The sequence below is a fragment of the Tamandua tetradactyla genome, chromosome 13, assembly GCF_023851605.1.
Source record: "Tamandua tetradactyla isolate mTamTet1 chromosome 13, mTamTet1.pri, whole genome shotgun sequence".
Taxonomy (NCBI): Eukaryota; Metazoa; Chordata; class Mammalia; order Pilosa; family Myrmecophagidae; genus Tamandua; species Tamandua tetradactyla.
In genome coordinates, this window is record NC_135339.1 from 50894356 (window position 1) to 50908899 (window position 14544).

The window sequence follows — 14544 nt, forward strand, 5'->3', positions numbered from 1 at the left end:
TCACAAATACCTGGAGGCTCAACAACACACTCTTAAACAACGAGTGGGTCAAAGAAGAAATTGCAAGAGAAATTAGTAAATACCTCGAGGCAAATGAAAATGAAAACACAACATATCAAAACTTATGGGATGCAGCAAAGGCAGTGCTTAGAGGGAAATTTATTGCCCTAAATGCCTATATCAGAAAAGAAGAAAAGGCAAAAATGCAGGAATTAACTGTTCAATTGGAAGAACTGGAGAAAGAACAGCAAACTAATCCCAAAGCAAGCAAAAGGAAAGAAATAACAAAGATCAGAGCAGAAATAAATGAAATTGAAAATATGAAAACAGTAGAGAAAATCAATAAGACCAGAAGTTGGTTCTATGAGAAAATCAATAAGATTGATGGGCCCCTATCAAGATTGACAAAAAGAAGAAGAGAGAGGATGCAAATAAATAAGATCAGAAATGGAAGAGGAGACATAACTACTGACCTCACAGAAATAAAGGAGGTAATAACAGGATACTATGAACAACTTTACGCTAATAAATACAACAATTTAGAGGAAATGGACGGGTTCCTGGAAAGACATGAACAACCAACTTTGACTCAAGAAGACATAGATGACCTCAACAAACCAATCACAAGTAAAGAAATTGAATTAGTCATTCAAAAGCTTCCTAAAAAGAAAAGTCCAGGACCAGATGGCTTCACATGTGAATTGTACCAAACGTTCCAGAAAGAATTAGTACCAATTCTCTTCAAACTCTTCAAAAAAATCGAAGTGGAGGGAAAGCTACCTAATTCATTCTATGAAGCCAACATCACCCTCATACCAAAACCAGGCAAAGATATTACAAAAAAAGAAAACTACAGACCAATCTCTCTAATGAATACAGATGCAAAAATCCTCAATAAAATTCTAGCAAATCGTATCCAACAACACATTAAAAGAATTATACATCATGACCAAGTAGGATTCATCCCAGGTATGCAAGGATGGTTCAACATAAGAAAATCAATTAATGTAATACACCATATCAACAAATCAAAGCAGAAAAATCACATGATCATCTCAATTGATGCAGAGAAGGCATTTGACAAGATTCAACATCCTTTCCTGTTGAAAACACTTCAAAAGATAGGAATACAAGGGAACTTCCTTAAAATGATAGAGGGAATATATGAAAAACCCACAGCTAATATCATCCTCAATGGGGAAAAATTGAAAACTTTCCCCCTAAGATCAGGAACAAGACAAGGATGTCCACTATCACCACTATTATTCAACATTGTGTTGGAGGTTCTAGCCAGAGCAATTAGACAAGAAAAAGAAATACAAGGCATCAAAATTGGAAAGGAAGAAGTAAAACTATCACTGTTTGCAGACGATATGATACTATACGTCGAAAACCCGGAAAAATCCACAACAAAACTACTAGAGCTAATAAATGAGTACAGCAAAGTAGCAGGTTACAAGATCAACATTCAAAAATCTGTAGCATTTCTATACACTAGTAATGAACAAGCTGAGGGGGAAATCAAGAAACGAATCCCATTTACAATTGCAACTAAAAGAATAAAATACCTAGGAATAAATTTAACTAAAGAGACAAAAAACCTATACAAAGAAAACTACAAAAAACTGCTAAAAGAAATCACAGAAGACCTAAATAGATGGAAGGGCATACCGTGTTCATGGATTGGAAGACTAAATATAGTTAAGATGTCAATCCTACCTAAATTGATTTACAGATTCAATGCAATACCAATCAAAATCCCAACAACTTATTTTTCAGAAATAGAAAAACCAATAAGCAAATTTATCTGGAAGGGCAGGGTGCCCCGAATTGCTAAAAACATCTTGAGGAAAAAAAACGAAGCTGGAGGTCTCGCGCTGCCTGACTTTAAGGCATATTATGAAGCCACAGTGGTCAAAACAGCATGGTATTGGCATAAAGATAGATATATCAACCAATGGAATCGAATAGAGTGCTCAGATATAGACCCTCTCATCTATGGACATTTGATCTTTCATAAGGCAGTCAAGCCAACTCACCTGGGACAGAGCAGTCTCTTCAATAAATGGTGCCTAGAGAACTGGATATCCATATGCAAAAGAATGAAAGAAGACCCATCTCTCACACCCTATACAAAAGTTAACTCAAAATGGATCAAAGATCTAAACATTAGGTCTAAGACCATAAAACAGTTAGAGGAAAATGTTGGGAGATATCTTATGGATCTTACAACTGGAGGCGGTTTTATGGACCTTAAACCTAAAGCAAGAGCACTGAAGAAGGAAATAAATAAATGGGAACTCCTCAAAATTAAACACTTTTGTGCATCAAAGAACTTCATCAAGAAAGTAGAAAGACAGCCTTCACAATGGGAGACAATATTTGGAAATGATATATCAGATAAAGGTCTAGTATCCAGAATTTATAAAGAGATTGTTCATCTCAACAACAAAAAGACAGCCAACCCAATTACAAAATGGGAAAAAGACTTGAACAGACACCTCTCAGAAGAGGAAATACGGATGGCCAAGAGGCACATGAAGAGATGCTCAATGTCCCTGGCCATTAGAGAAATGCAAATCAAAACCACAATGAGATATCATCTCACACCCACCAGAATGGCCATTATCAACAAAACAGAAAATGACAAGTGCTGGAGAGGATGCGGAGAAAGAGGCACACTTATCCACTGTTGGTGGGAATGTCAAAGGGTGCAACCACTGTGGAAGGCAGTTTGGCGGTTCCTCAAAAAGCTGAATATAGAATTGCCATACGACCCAGCAATACCATTGCTAGGTATCTACTCAAAGGACTTAAGGGCAAAGACACAAACGGACATTTGCACACCAATGTTTATAGCAGCATTATTTACAATTGCAAAGAGATGGAAACAGCCAAAATCTCCATCAACAGAAGAGTGGCTAAACAAACTGTGGTATATACATACGATGGAATATTATGCAGCTTTAAGACAAGATAAACTTATGAACCATGTAATAACATGGATGGACCTAGAGAATATTATGCTGAGTGAATCCAGCCAAAAACTAAAGGACAAATACTGTATGGTCCCACTGATGTGAACGGACATTCGAGAATAAACTTGAAATATGTCATTGGTAACAGAGTTCAGCAGGAGTTAGAAACAGGGTAAGACAATGGGTAATTGAAGCTGAAGGGATACAGACTGTGCAACAGGACTATATACAAAAACTCAAAAATGGACAGCACAATAATACCTAATTGTAAAGTAATCATGTTAAAACACTGAATGAAGCTGCATCTGAGCTATAGGTTTTTGTTTTGTTTTGTTTTGATTTTACTATTATTACTTTTATTTTTTTCTCTATATTAACATTCTATATCTTTTTCGGTTATGTTGCTAGTTCTTCTAAACCAATGCAAATGTACTAAGAAATGATGATCATGCATCTATGTGATGATGTTAAGAATTAATGATTGCATGTGTAGAATGGTATGATCTCTAAATGTTGGGTTAATTTCTTTTTTTCCGTTAATTAAAAAAAAAAAAAAAGAGAAGGGATAATTGGAGATGAAGGGATACAGACTGTACAACGGGACTGGATATAAAAACTCAGAAATGGACAGCACAATACTACCCAATTGTAATGCAATTATGTTAAAACACTGAATGAAGCTGCATGTGAGGTATAGGTTTTTTGTTTTTGTTTTTTTTGGTTTTTTTTCTTTCTATTATTGTTTTAATTCTTATTCTGTTGTCTTTTTATTTCTTTTTCTAAATCGATGCAAATGTACTAAGAAATGATGAATATGCAACTATGTGATGTTATTAAGAATTACTGATTGTACATGTAGATTGGAATGATTTCTAATTGTTTTGTTAATTCTTTTTTTAATTAATAAAAAAAAACATAAAAAAAAAACATAAAAAAAAAAACAAAAAACTGTAGACTGCAAATTATGCATGCTTACCATAATGGTTTACCTGGGAAAGCTGGTGAGTGGGATTTCTTGCAAACATTTACTGCCATGATACAAAACAAATATGTGCAAACTGCAAGGTCCCTAAAAGAGCAGTTAGAGTTTATATACAGAAAGATGTCACTATCTGATCAAATATGCAAGAGACGTAATTTCCCAGAGTTTATAACAGAACAATAACCACCACAGGCACCTCCTTCTTGGCCTTTTTCCCTGTGTGACAGTTTTACTCCTTTATTCTGGTTCTCACTTTCCCACAGTCCAAGGGTCTGAATGCTCTTTTGAACAACTTCCTCAAAGGCACATTGGACACCATCACAGTTTCCTGCACTTGCCTCTATGAATAACATGGAATGCTTTCGTGCAAATTTCAGGCCTTTGTTTCTATCAACTTCATGATTTTCCCTATCAATTTTATTTCCAACTAGCGTGTTTACTATGTTATTTTCTTGTGCAGTATGTTTCCAATTCATTTAACCAATTATCCAGTTCAAGAAAGGTGTCTCCTCTTGCGACATCATAAACTAATATAACACCTTGTGCAACTTTATAATAGCTGGGAGTTAATGTTCTAAACTGGTCTTGACCAGCAATATCCTATATTGCAAGTTTGGCTGTATTTCCATCTACTGAATTTGTTTTCACCTTAAAGTCTACACCTATTGTTGTTGTAAGTTCTGGATCAAAAGTATCATCTGTGAACCTTAAGAGCTAGCTGGACTTGCTAACCCCACTCTCGCCCATGAGGAGGATCTTAAGTGTGGTCAGCATGTCGTCTTCCATCCTGACCCACTCAGCTCCGACACCAGCTGGCCACCCCGGTCCAGCTCTCAACTCTGCCCCTAGGACAGCTGCTGTGCACACGCACCGCGCTGTGCTGCCACCTTTTACACCCGGGGTTGAAGCTAAGTATATATATATATATATAAACAGAACTCAGCCTGTGGAAGTAGTGTTCTACCAAATATTTTACTCTAATGTAGTTGCGGTCTTTTCTTACCCTCTTTTCCTAAGGCTCTGTGGAATCTCTGAAATAGACAAACTTTTTGAAGTTCCTTCCTCTTTTATCATCTCACTATTCCAGCTCCACCTTATTCTGTGGCTCCCTTTCCTCCCCTAGCTTTCAGGGCAGTTATAATGCAACAGAGAGGTACTACCCAGTGCCTAATATGGGAGACAAATTGGCATGCCATGGGTTAAATTCAGCTGACAGATCTGCTTCATCTGAAGCATAGTGTATTGAGATTATAAAGATTTTCATAGAAATCTAGAGTTACAGCATCTCCTGAAAACTGGAACTGTCTGGCAACACTGAGCATTCCCACATGGTGTCAAGTGGCACCTTCCTCTGTTAGATGGGGAATGACTTTCTTAGTTGGTACAAGCCCCCACCACTCTCCTATAGTCACACCTGGCCAAAACCTTGTCACCATTCAAATATGTATTTGTACGTTAATTAGATGTGGATAACAAACATGTACTGGGCTCCTCCTATATGTCCTATACTTACTTGTCCCTGTGTAGTTGCCAGGGAGACAAAGAGAAAAGCATGGTCTTTGCTCTCAAGGAGTGCTGGTCTTACCTCCAAGAAAACATTAGTAAACATATAAATGCTTAAATATCTGTAAACTAATCATTCAGCATTGCCAACGTCTGTTGTTTCCAAGTTCCAAAACTCGTTAGGAGGAATAAGAGATTAAGAGTTCTAAGAATGAAACCCTGAATTTCCATTACTAGTTCTAAACCTTCCACCACAAAGTACCAGAAACAGATCAAAAAGGTTCTATCAAGATAAGTAACACATTCCAGTCATAGCAGATAGATTCAAGGTGCTTATTGAGAAAATGTCAAAATGTGGACCAAGTGGTGGTAGATATGACATCACTTCAAAGAACATGTCAAAATCAGATTCTAATCTCTTAACAAAATCAAGAGCTCAGGGAAAGTCTCATATATATACAGAATAGGATTAAAAGGCAATATGGAATAGTCATTATCAGTGTGGCACTGGAGCCTTGGTTTGATTCCTAGCACCCCTATTTCCAGCTGTGTGTGACCTTAGATAAAGTACTTTACCATTCAGTGCCTCAATTTGCTTTTCCCCAAAATGGAGATACAGTAGAACCTACCTCAAAAGCTTTTGTTAAGAATTATGAGCTTTGATAAATGTAATTAGAAAAAGTGATTAGAACAGCACTTGGCACTTAGTAAATGTTCAACAAATAGTTTTTATGATGATAGTGAAAATGATAAGTATGGCAGAAGGCAAAACTAGCCATAAATCATTTCCTTCACTGACTCTGGGTTAGCCTTGTGATTTTCTTGGCCAATGGAACTTCAGCAAATGTGATGTAAGCAGTGTCCTTAAAAAGTACCTGTGTATTAGAACTTGCTCTATCTCGTGGCTTTTGGGAACTCTGCAAAAATTGCCATGTGAAGAAGAGTGAGCTAACCTGCTGGAGACCTTAGCTGATAGCTTGACAACAACCAGATACATGAGTGAGATCATCCTAGATCACCCAATTGCCAGTCTGACTCGCTACCCAACCACAAGCACATAACAAAGCCCAACAGAAATTTCTTGATCCAGAATGGGATAACCATCCAGTCAACTCACAGAATAATGACCTAAATAAATGATGTCACTAAGTTTTGGGGATGCTATGTTACAAAGCAAAAGTTAACTGACATGATGATGTGTGGCCACAACAATAGGTATTGTACTTACATGATGTTTGACTCCATATGCTAATCCCATTGGGTTGATTTATTTTTGCAAATGAGAAAAGAAAGCCTAAAGAGGTGAAGAAATTCAGTCAATGTTACACAACTAGTAAGAGGCTAAGCCAGGATTTAAACCTAGGTCTAACCAAGCTATGGGGTCCAGTTTTATCCATTGCACCACACATGGTCATACCTAAAGCCCAAACAGGATGATTCAGGACCATGTTGTGTTGCTGTTCTATGATCCATTCTTCCTAACCTTCTTAGATGGAGGATGGGGGTGTTAATTAACCATCATTTTGATTACTTATTACTCCCTAATGCAGTATATAGTTAGGTCCTGCTGTTTCTCTCCCTCAGTTCTCTCCTTCAATACCAACCATCATTTCTCACCAGTGGTTTTATTTACTTCTAATGGTACCTTGATCCTTTCCACAATGTGGTTTTTAAAGTACCTTGAGCTAGAAAAAAAAATCATATTTATTTTAACTATGTGTTAACTATGAGTTAATAGGCTAAATAAAAATGTAGGGACCTCTCTCATGGAATGAAGTGCAAAAGCTTTGTGCTGTGGGTTAGAAACCCTTTTACAGTCTCATAGAGCCCTTTCCTAACATGTGGAATTAACAGTTTCTGGAAGGTAGGAGGTGTTGATTTCTGATGGGTGTCGATGTGTAAACAAAATGCAATGGTATAAGAACAACCAAATTTCCTGAAGAGTTGCCAAAACTTCTCAAAAACAGTGAGGCTGCTGGAGTGGGGTGGTAGCTGGGGCAGCTTGGAAACAGAGTAGCAGGGAGTGGGAGTAGGGTTTTGGTAGCAGGACACTGTTTCCTTCACTCTTGATTCCACATTCTATTCAAGTGCCTGTCCTCAAATTTCATTCTACTGAGAGTATGCAGACCATGCACGAGACCAAACAGAACTCCAGAGCATCAAAAATAAAGGCTTACAAATGAGTATGACTACTGAATCTTTAATTGATATTTCTTTTTAGTCTCCAGTGTATTAGAGCAGCTAGAAGGAAACATCTGAAATTGTGGACCTGTAACTCATACCATACTTTGAAGTTTGTTCTATAACAACTTGTTACAGTGTTCGTTCTTTGAATTCTGTCACTTTTCTGCATATATGGTATATTTCACAATAAAAAGCATAAAAAAATTTTTAAAAATAATAATAAAGCATTGCTAAGACCAAGCCGAATAACCAGAGTTGTGCCATTGGCTTATATAGGAAGGAAGCCAAACCTTCATTAATATGGGGAACAGCTAAGAAGTAGTGCGAGAGGCTGTCCCAAGACATTTAATAATCTGAGAATTTAACAACTTGAAATGCCTTTTTGTACAACTTCTTCCAACCTATATTTTACTCATTCATTCAAATTTTGCCTCCTTCATGTTGTCTCCCCAGGGCTCAAGCTAGAAATAATCATGTTCTCTTCTACACTTTGCTGCACCCTATGCAAAACTCTATAGTTCCACTTTTGGTGAAGTATGGAAATCACTGTTTACTCCTCTTCCAGGTTGTGAGTCTCCATGGTGACAAGGATCATCTTTCATTTCATATTTTCTCTTCAGCACAGAACATAAAGCTAAGCAAACAGTAAGCAGTGGAGAAAGGGGTTGAAAAATTGAAGCCTTAGTACTGGGTGATCATCAAAGATTAGTCCCTCTATCAGCAGCATCAACATCACCTGGGAACTTGTTAGAACTGCAAATTCTTGTGCCCCACTCAGACCTACTGAATCAGAAACTCTGGAGGTGAGATCCAGCAATCTATGTTTTAACAAGCCCTCCTCCTGGTTCTAATTACTGCTAGATTTGAGAACCACTGTCATGGTTCAATACTGTTCATCTCCGACTGTATTTATATCAGCCATCCCATAAGCATTTATAGCCATGCCATATCCCTACTAGAATGGGAGCTCTTGAGGGCAGGGGCAAGGTAGCATTTATCTCTATATTCCCCAAAGTCCCAAGCTCAGAGTCCAGTAACGGGCACAGCTCAACAAATGTTATCTGAATGAAGAGGCATCTCTCACAGAAATTTCTCATAGCTGCTAATGTAACAGGCTTTTCTGTAAATGATGCTTCCAGTTAGATATTTCAGAAGATGAATCACATGTGAGATATTAATTCTACTGGGAATTACCAAACAGATGAATTATATCATAATAAGAAAACCTGGCTGCCAAGGAAGCCTCTTGAATAGAAAAAAATCAAATCAGGACAGATGGATTATGTTGTTAAGCTTATGATGTCAGGCCATGAATTAGGCCAATAGAAGGGATTTAATGGCCTGAACTACCAGGCTCCCTGCAAATCTAAAGAGCAATGGATCAATTAATGAATCACATGGGAACAAAGTCCTTGAAAGGCCAAAAAAAACTTTCACAAATCCCATAGATGGTACTGCCATGACTCAGAGGCTCAGGAGCAGTGTTCTTTCTAAGCTATGTATGTGTGAAATTGTGAGGGACAGAAAGTTCCTGAAATCCTTTGGCTCTGGGCTGCTGCATGTCCACAACAGGTGGAGAGGACCAAGGCCAATCTACAGGACCAGGCTACTTGCTTCTTGTGCCCCACCCCTCCCTGCTTTGTTACCCAAATTCCTGCTCCCCTGCATGTGAACTAAGGCAGAAATATCTGTGTTTTCCAGACCACAGCAACACTAAGAGCCAAACTCTGGACTCAGTTTTGGGCTAGTGCACCCACTATGCTCTAAATGCAGAGCTGCAGCACAGGCATTCAAGGCAGCAATCAATAAATGGGAGCATATTAATCCTCTTGGTTAATATAGTAGCTATATACTACAGATCCCCTCTCTCATCTTAGGTTTCTCACGGAGGTGCTGTCTCCAACTTCCTCTTGGTCCCCATGATTTCTTCACACTCAAAATTTCTTATCCCTCCCCACTTTCATATTCCTCATCTTGCTTTCTTCTGAATTTCATCTCTCTTTTTTTCTTGTACTATCCTAACCTTCCTACTTTCCTTACCATTCCTTCTTTTTTTTTTTTTTTTTACCATTGTCCCATCTCTCTTCCCCACCTCTTGTTTCTTTTCATTCCCTTTTGATCCTTTGAGCTGTGATCCAGGGGAAAGAAAAGAGGGTGGGAATGAGGTAAGAGGGGTTGACTAATTGGGCCTGCAAACAAGGACTCTCCTCCAATTATCAGTGAACAGTGTTTTATTGTTACTCATCACATTGCTTTCTTCTACTGCAAAGCTGCAGATCTGTCCTCAAAGGGGAGGCAAGCGAATTATCATCAGAGAGGAGCTAGGGCCATTCCTCCCCCCAGAAGTCTAAAGGAAAGGAAACTAAGTGGGTGACCCAACACTGGATACCATCCTCCCCTATACACTCCTTGGGAATAGACATGACGTTTAAGTCAGCTTTGGGCCCTGACTAATTGAGTCAACTCCAGGAATGACAGCATGCACTCCAGAGCTTCAGATCCCCTAACAAGACTTGAAAGCCATTTAGAACAAGCAGTAAAGACTCTCAAGCTTCACCCAAGGGTAGAACCAAGCTTAACAACCAGTTAGTGAACAGATGGAATCGGTAGATTGGGTGAATAGAAACCACTGGTTTTTCCACCCAGCTCAGACAGGTCAGGAAGATATGGAGCCTGGGAGAAAACTTGTCAGGTCTAGAAGGGAAAGTGCTTTCCTCATTCAGAGCCGGAGGGACATGGACAGGATGGAGAAGTTGAGGAAGGCTACAGAAAAGGAGTTTAGCCAGGTTTGGTGGGGAAATCCTGGGACCTCACAACCAGAGAAGGGGAATCTCTGAGAAGACCTAAATAACAACGAGACCAGACAGAAATACCTACCCAAGGAAATCTTCTGAGCTTGGACTGGCACCCAAAAGCACAGACTGACAAAGTCTTTCTGGCTGCACTTAAATTTCCAAAGATAAGAAATATGTGCCTAAGAATGTCTTCCTTATTTGGACTTCATTCATTCATGCACTCAACAAATATTTACTGAATGTCTACAATGTGCCAAATGGTGTGCCAGGAGCTAGAGACAAAATGATGAATAAAACAGTGCTTTTGTCCTCAGGGAGTTTATCAAGTAGCAGAGGAGGCAAAAAGTGGGCAATTCTACAAGCATTCAATTTTGCAATGGTGTGGGCACAAAGTGCTAAAGGAACACAGAGGAAGTCTTAGAAGGCCATGGAGGGCTTCTCCCAGGTGGTATCATGGTATCATCTAAAACATGGCCTGAAGACAAGAGTTAACTGGCAAAGGTAAGAGCAGAATAAGATAAGTGGGGGTTAGATATTCTAAGCAGAGAGAGTATGTGCAAGTAGTTCCATATGACTGGACTGAAAAGAATGAGCAAAGAGCTGGGGAGATACCATTTCCTTTCACACTTATTTTCCAAGCAAAGTACCATGGAAGTGCCTTCAATAGCAAAAAGGGTTTACAGCTAGAGGGTTATGTTACCTATGCCTGGAGACAACCTCCGCCTTCTAGGGGTATCATGCTAGGTACAGAGGATGCAATATCAAAGAGACTGTCACCTAAGGCACCAATGGGATAGAGATTACCACTTCTAAGACTCTTATAACTTGCTGGCTCCCTTTTTATTAACAAAAATCAATGGGAAGTGACAAAGTGTCCAATATTACCCACTAACCTGGAACAAGAGAGAGACAACTTACTTCGGTCCCACCTGTAATGTAACTGTCCACAGGCATCCCGCAGGGTCAGTGAGGGACCTAGGGCTTTTCCTCTCTAGTTAGAGGTATAGATCTAGTAAAAGATGGAAAAGACTCTGGAGGAAATATCACCCATCTCTCTATCTTTGGAAAATAGCAATGGAAAGGTAAGTTCTCAAGGAGGATAAAAAATATCAGGAGTCCTCAGAAAAGTAAATAGTTGATCATGTTAGAATTATATTCAACTTCATAGGGAAAAGTCAGGAGTTCTCTCTCAGCTATCCCCAGGCAGAATAATCCTGTTCCCTTACAGAGGCTCTCAGCTACTTGTTTGTATGAGCACATATATTCAGGGTTGGGAGTGTACCAAGAGATTAAAGATTCAGGTGTATGGGAAAGTTACCACCTTCCACCTCACCCCTGCCTACTCCTTACTCAGATAAGAGATGGTCACTCTGAATTGCATTCCAAAGAACTCCATGAATATCATTTAAAAAAATGTAAAGTTGAGCAAAACTGAGGCTAAAGTGCTATGAAAATAAAACAAAACAAAAACTAACTTTCAATTTACATTCCGAAAATAAGGCATGTTAGCTCTTACACTGTAGTTTTAAAAGCCTGTTCTGTTGTCTCTACTGAGCTTAAGGTTTTTTTTTTTTGGCTATCAAAACAAAGAGGTCTTTTGTTGACAGAAACAGGCGACAGTGTTTTGGTGAAAAGATTATATATAGAATAACAGTATGAAGCTCTATTGTGTAAAAAGTAGACTTATGAACTTTCCCTGTCTCCAGATTCTCTAGGTCTCTTATAACAATTTAAAATTCTGTCATCCTTCATTTTGTGGGAGCCTTAAACAATTAGGTGCAGCTATTATTTTCTACATGCTCATAAAGGATGCTATACTGGCATGGCTGCACATAATTAAAGGCAAAATCAACAACAGTGTGTCTACAAACTACATCCACAACTGGGATCAACCACTTGGGGTTGTCCTAAGGATTTTTCAACTTTGTACCTTTAGGGAACCAGTGATTCACATTATGTTGTATTACATACAGTCGGAATTCATAGAATATTTCTTGTATTGATTCCAGCTGGCTCTTGGAAACTGCATTTAACAGACATTACCAGTAAGGTCAAGGGCAGGGGAGAAAAAGTCAATGCAACCAACATTTGGATGCGAAATCACTGTCTGGGTGGGGTACAGGGAGGGGAAGGGTCATGAAAGCTCCTTCCCTGTAGAGCAGGTAATAAATGAGGTGCTAAGCTAGAAGAAGGGTGTTCTGATGGGGCCACCTCTATAAATCCCAGTCATTTCTGCAGCTGCTTTGGGCATCAATAGATACCCACCTTTGGGGGCAAATGAAAGTTCAGCTGGAGGGTTCAATTATCATGATACAAATATAAGGCCACCTTTTGTTCATTGGAAGTGTGATCCCCACACTTTTTTTTTCAAGATCTTCTATCCTCACTGCAAGAGCTCCAACCTTGCTTAGCCATTCATATTTTATGTTCTCAAAGGAGAGAAGAAGGGAGCTCTATATGTTGTATCCAGGATGGGAGGAGGTCCACATTCCTGACCTCAGGCCACACCACTACCAGTTACACCACTGACTACTCTCTTAACTCTTAGCTGATTTATGGTCTGGTAGTGACTATGATATGTTACAAAATAAGAGTAATAAGACATGTCACAAAATGAGGGAATGGAGAAGGAGAAGCTAGAAAACAGGCTCTGGAAAGAGTCGAGAGTGCTGGGATAACTGCAGGAACTCTTTCTCTTTTTTGATACCCTACCTCCATATTGCTCCTTTTCAAATCTTTATCTTCCAGCCATGGAGAAGCAAGTGCAGTCTCTTTTAGAAGACAGATCATATTCTGTACTGAGGGTGATTGTGTCTGTTTCTGGTTGGGCTAATTCTGGTTTCCCATACCCTCCAACAAGTTTCATCATCAGCTCTTCTATGTTTTGTCCTGTACCCATTAGTAAGAACTCGTTAAAGCAGAGTTTGGTAACCTTTTCTGAATAAATGCAAGCGATCCTTTACCCATTTCTGAAATCAAAGACCACACACACACACAGAGTTAAATAACTATAGTTATTTTCAGACACAAAATACAGAAAATAAGAAAAGCCCAGTGTTGTATGTATAGAAAATAAAAAGATAAATCAGATCTAAATTGTTAGCAGTAAGGAACTCGGGTATGGTGTGGGGGGTGGGGGTGGGGGGGTAGTTAGAGGGTGGGGAGAAACAAGTTGGTGAGGAGAAAATCAAAGAACGATAACATTTCAAAACCAGGGACAGAAAGAGGGAGGCAGGGACAGGAAGAAGAGGAGAATGGACAGCATGTCTGAGATGAGTGTGCTCCTGAGACATCCCACTGACATCCCCTGATTTTGGATGTCAGAACAATTATCACCTTTCAACAATGTCCTATGAAGTGTTCACCAATTAATCGATGATTCAACTTAGCTTCATTGAGTGTCTCTTACATAATCAGTCTTGGTTGAGGAGGTAGGATAGATAATAGGGAAAGCTAACTAATAGGATGAGGCAGGAGATAATAAGTGCAAAAAGAAAAGTTAATGCAACTGGAGCTCCAGGAGTTCAGAGGAGGCCAAAGGCACTGGGGAATAGGCTGAATTCACTGGCAAGTGTGTGCTTAGAATCAATCATGAAAGGGCAAAAAATCTGAGCATAACAGAATTAACCTGTGGTAAGATCTAGGGATCAAAAACATAAGGAAAGACCAGCTATATTATAAACTTGATTATTTGGGTTAATGTGGAGATTATCATAGTAAAGAAAGCTACCTACAAGTGAGATGCTTTGAGACTTGATATAAAAATCTAAGCATGGCAGGAGGTCAGAACAAAGAGAGAAATCATGGAAAAGTCTTCCTGAGTGAACTGAACTGTGAGCTGGGCAAAGCTAGGACAGAAAGGTCCAGGAGAATATGTGTTCATGGGGTTAGCTTGATCACTCTGAAGTGCAGAATTTAGGTTAGAGTTCAGACTTTAGAATGAGATCGTGGAATAACTGTCCTGATGTCCCTTCTTTCTCCTCTGCCCTTCTTGGTGGTCCCTTTAGCCACATTACTGCTTGTCCCCAATGCCACAGTGGGAAGGAAGAGAAAGTTTGGAAAACCTAACTTGCTTCTACTTTGGGGTCAAGGGAGAACATGT

General features: G+C 39.1%; 1 protein-coding gene and 1 pseudogene across 1 annotated transcript in view; both read right to left on the reverse strand.

The window, feature by feature from the left end:
• PLCE1 (phospholipase C epsilon 1) overlaps positions 1–14544 on the reverse strand; it is a 373498-nt gene that overhangs the window by 202138 nt on the left and 156816 nt on the right. The window lies entirely within an intron of this gene.
• On the reverse strand, positions 3973–4746 carry LOC143653136 (ras-related protein Rab-18-like; annotated as a pseudogene).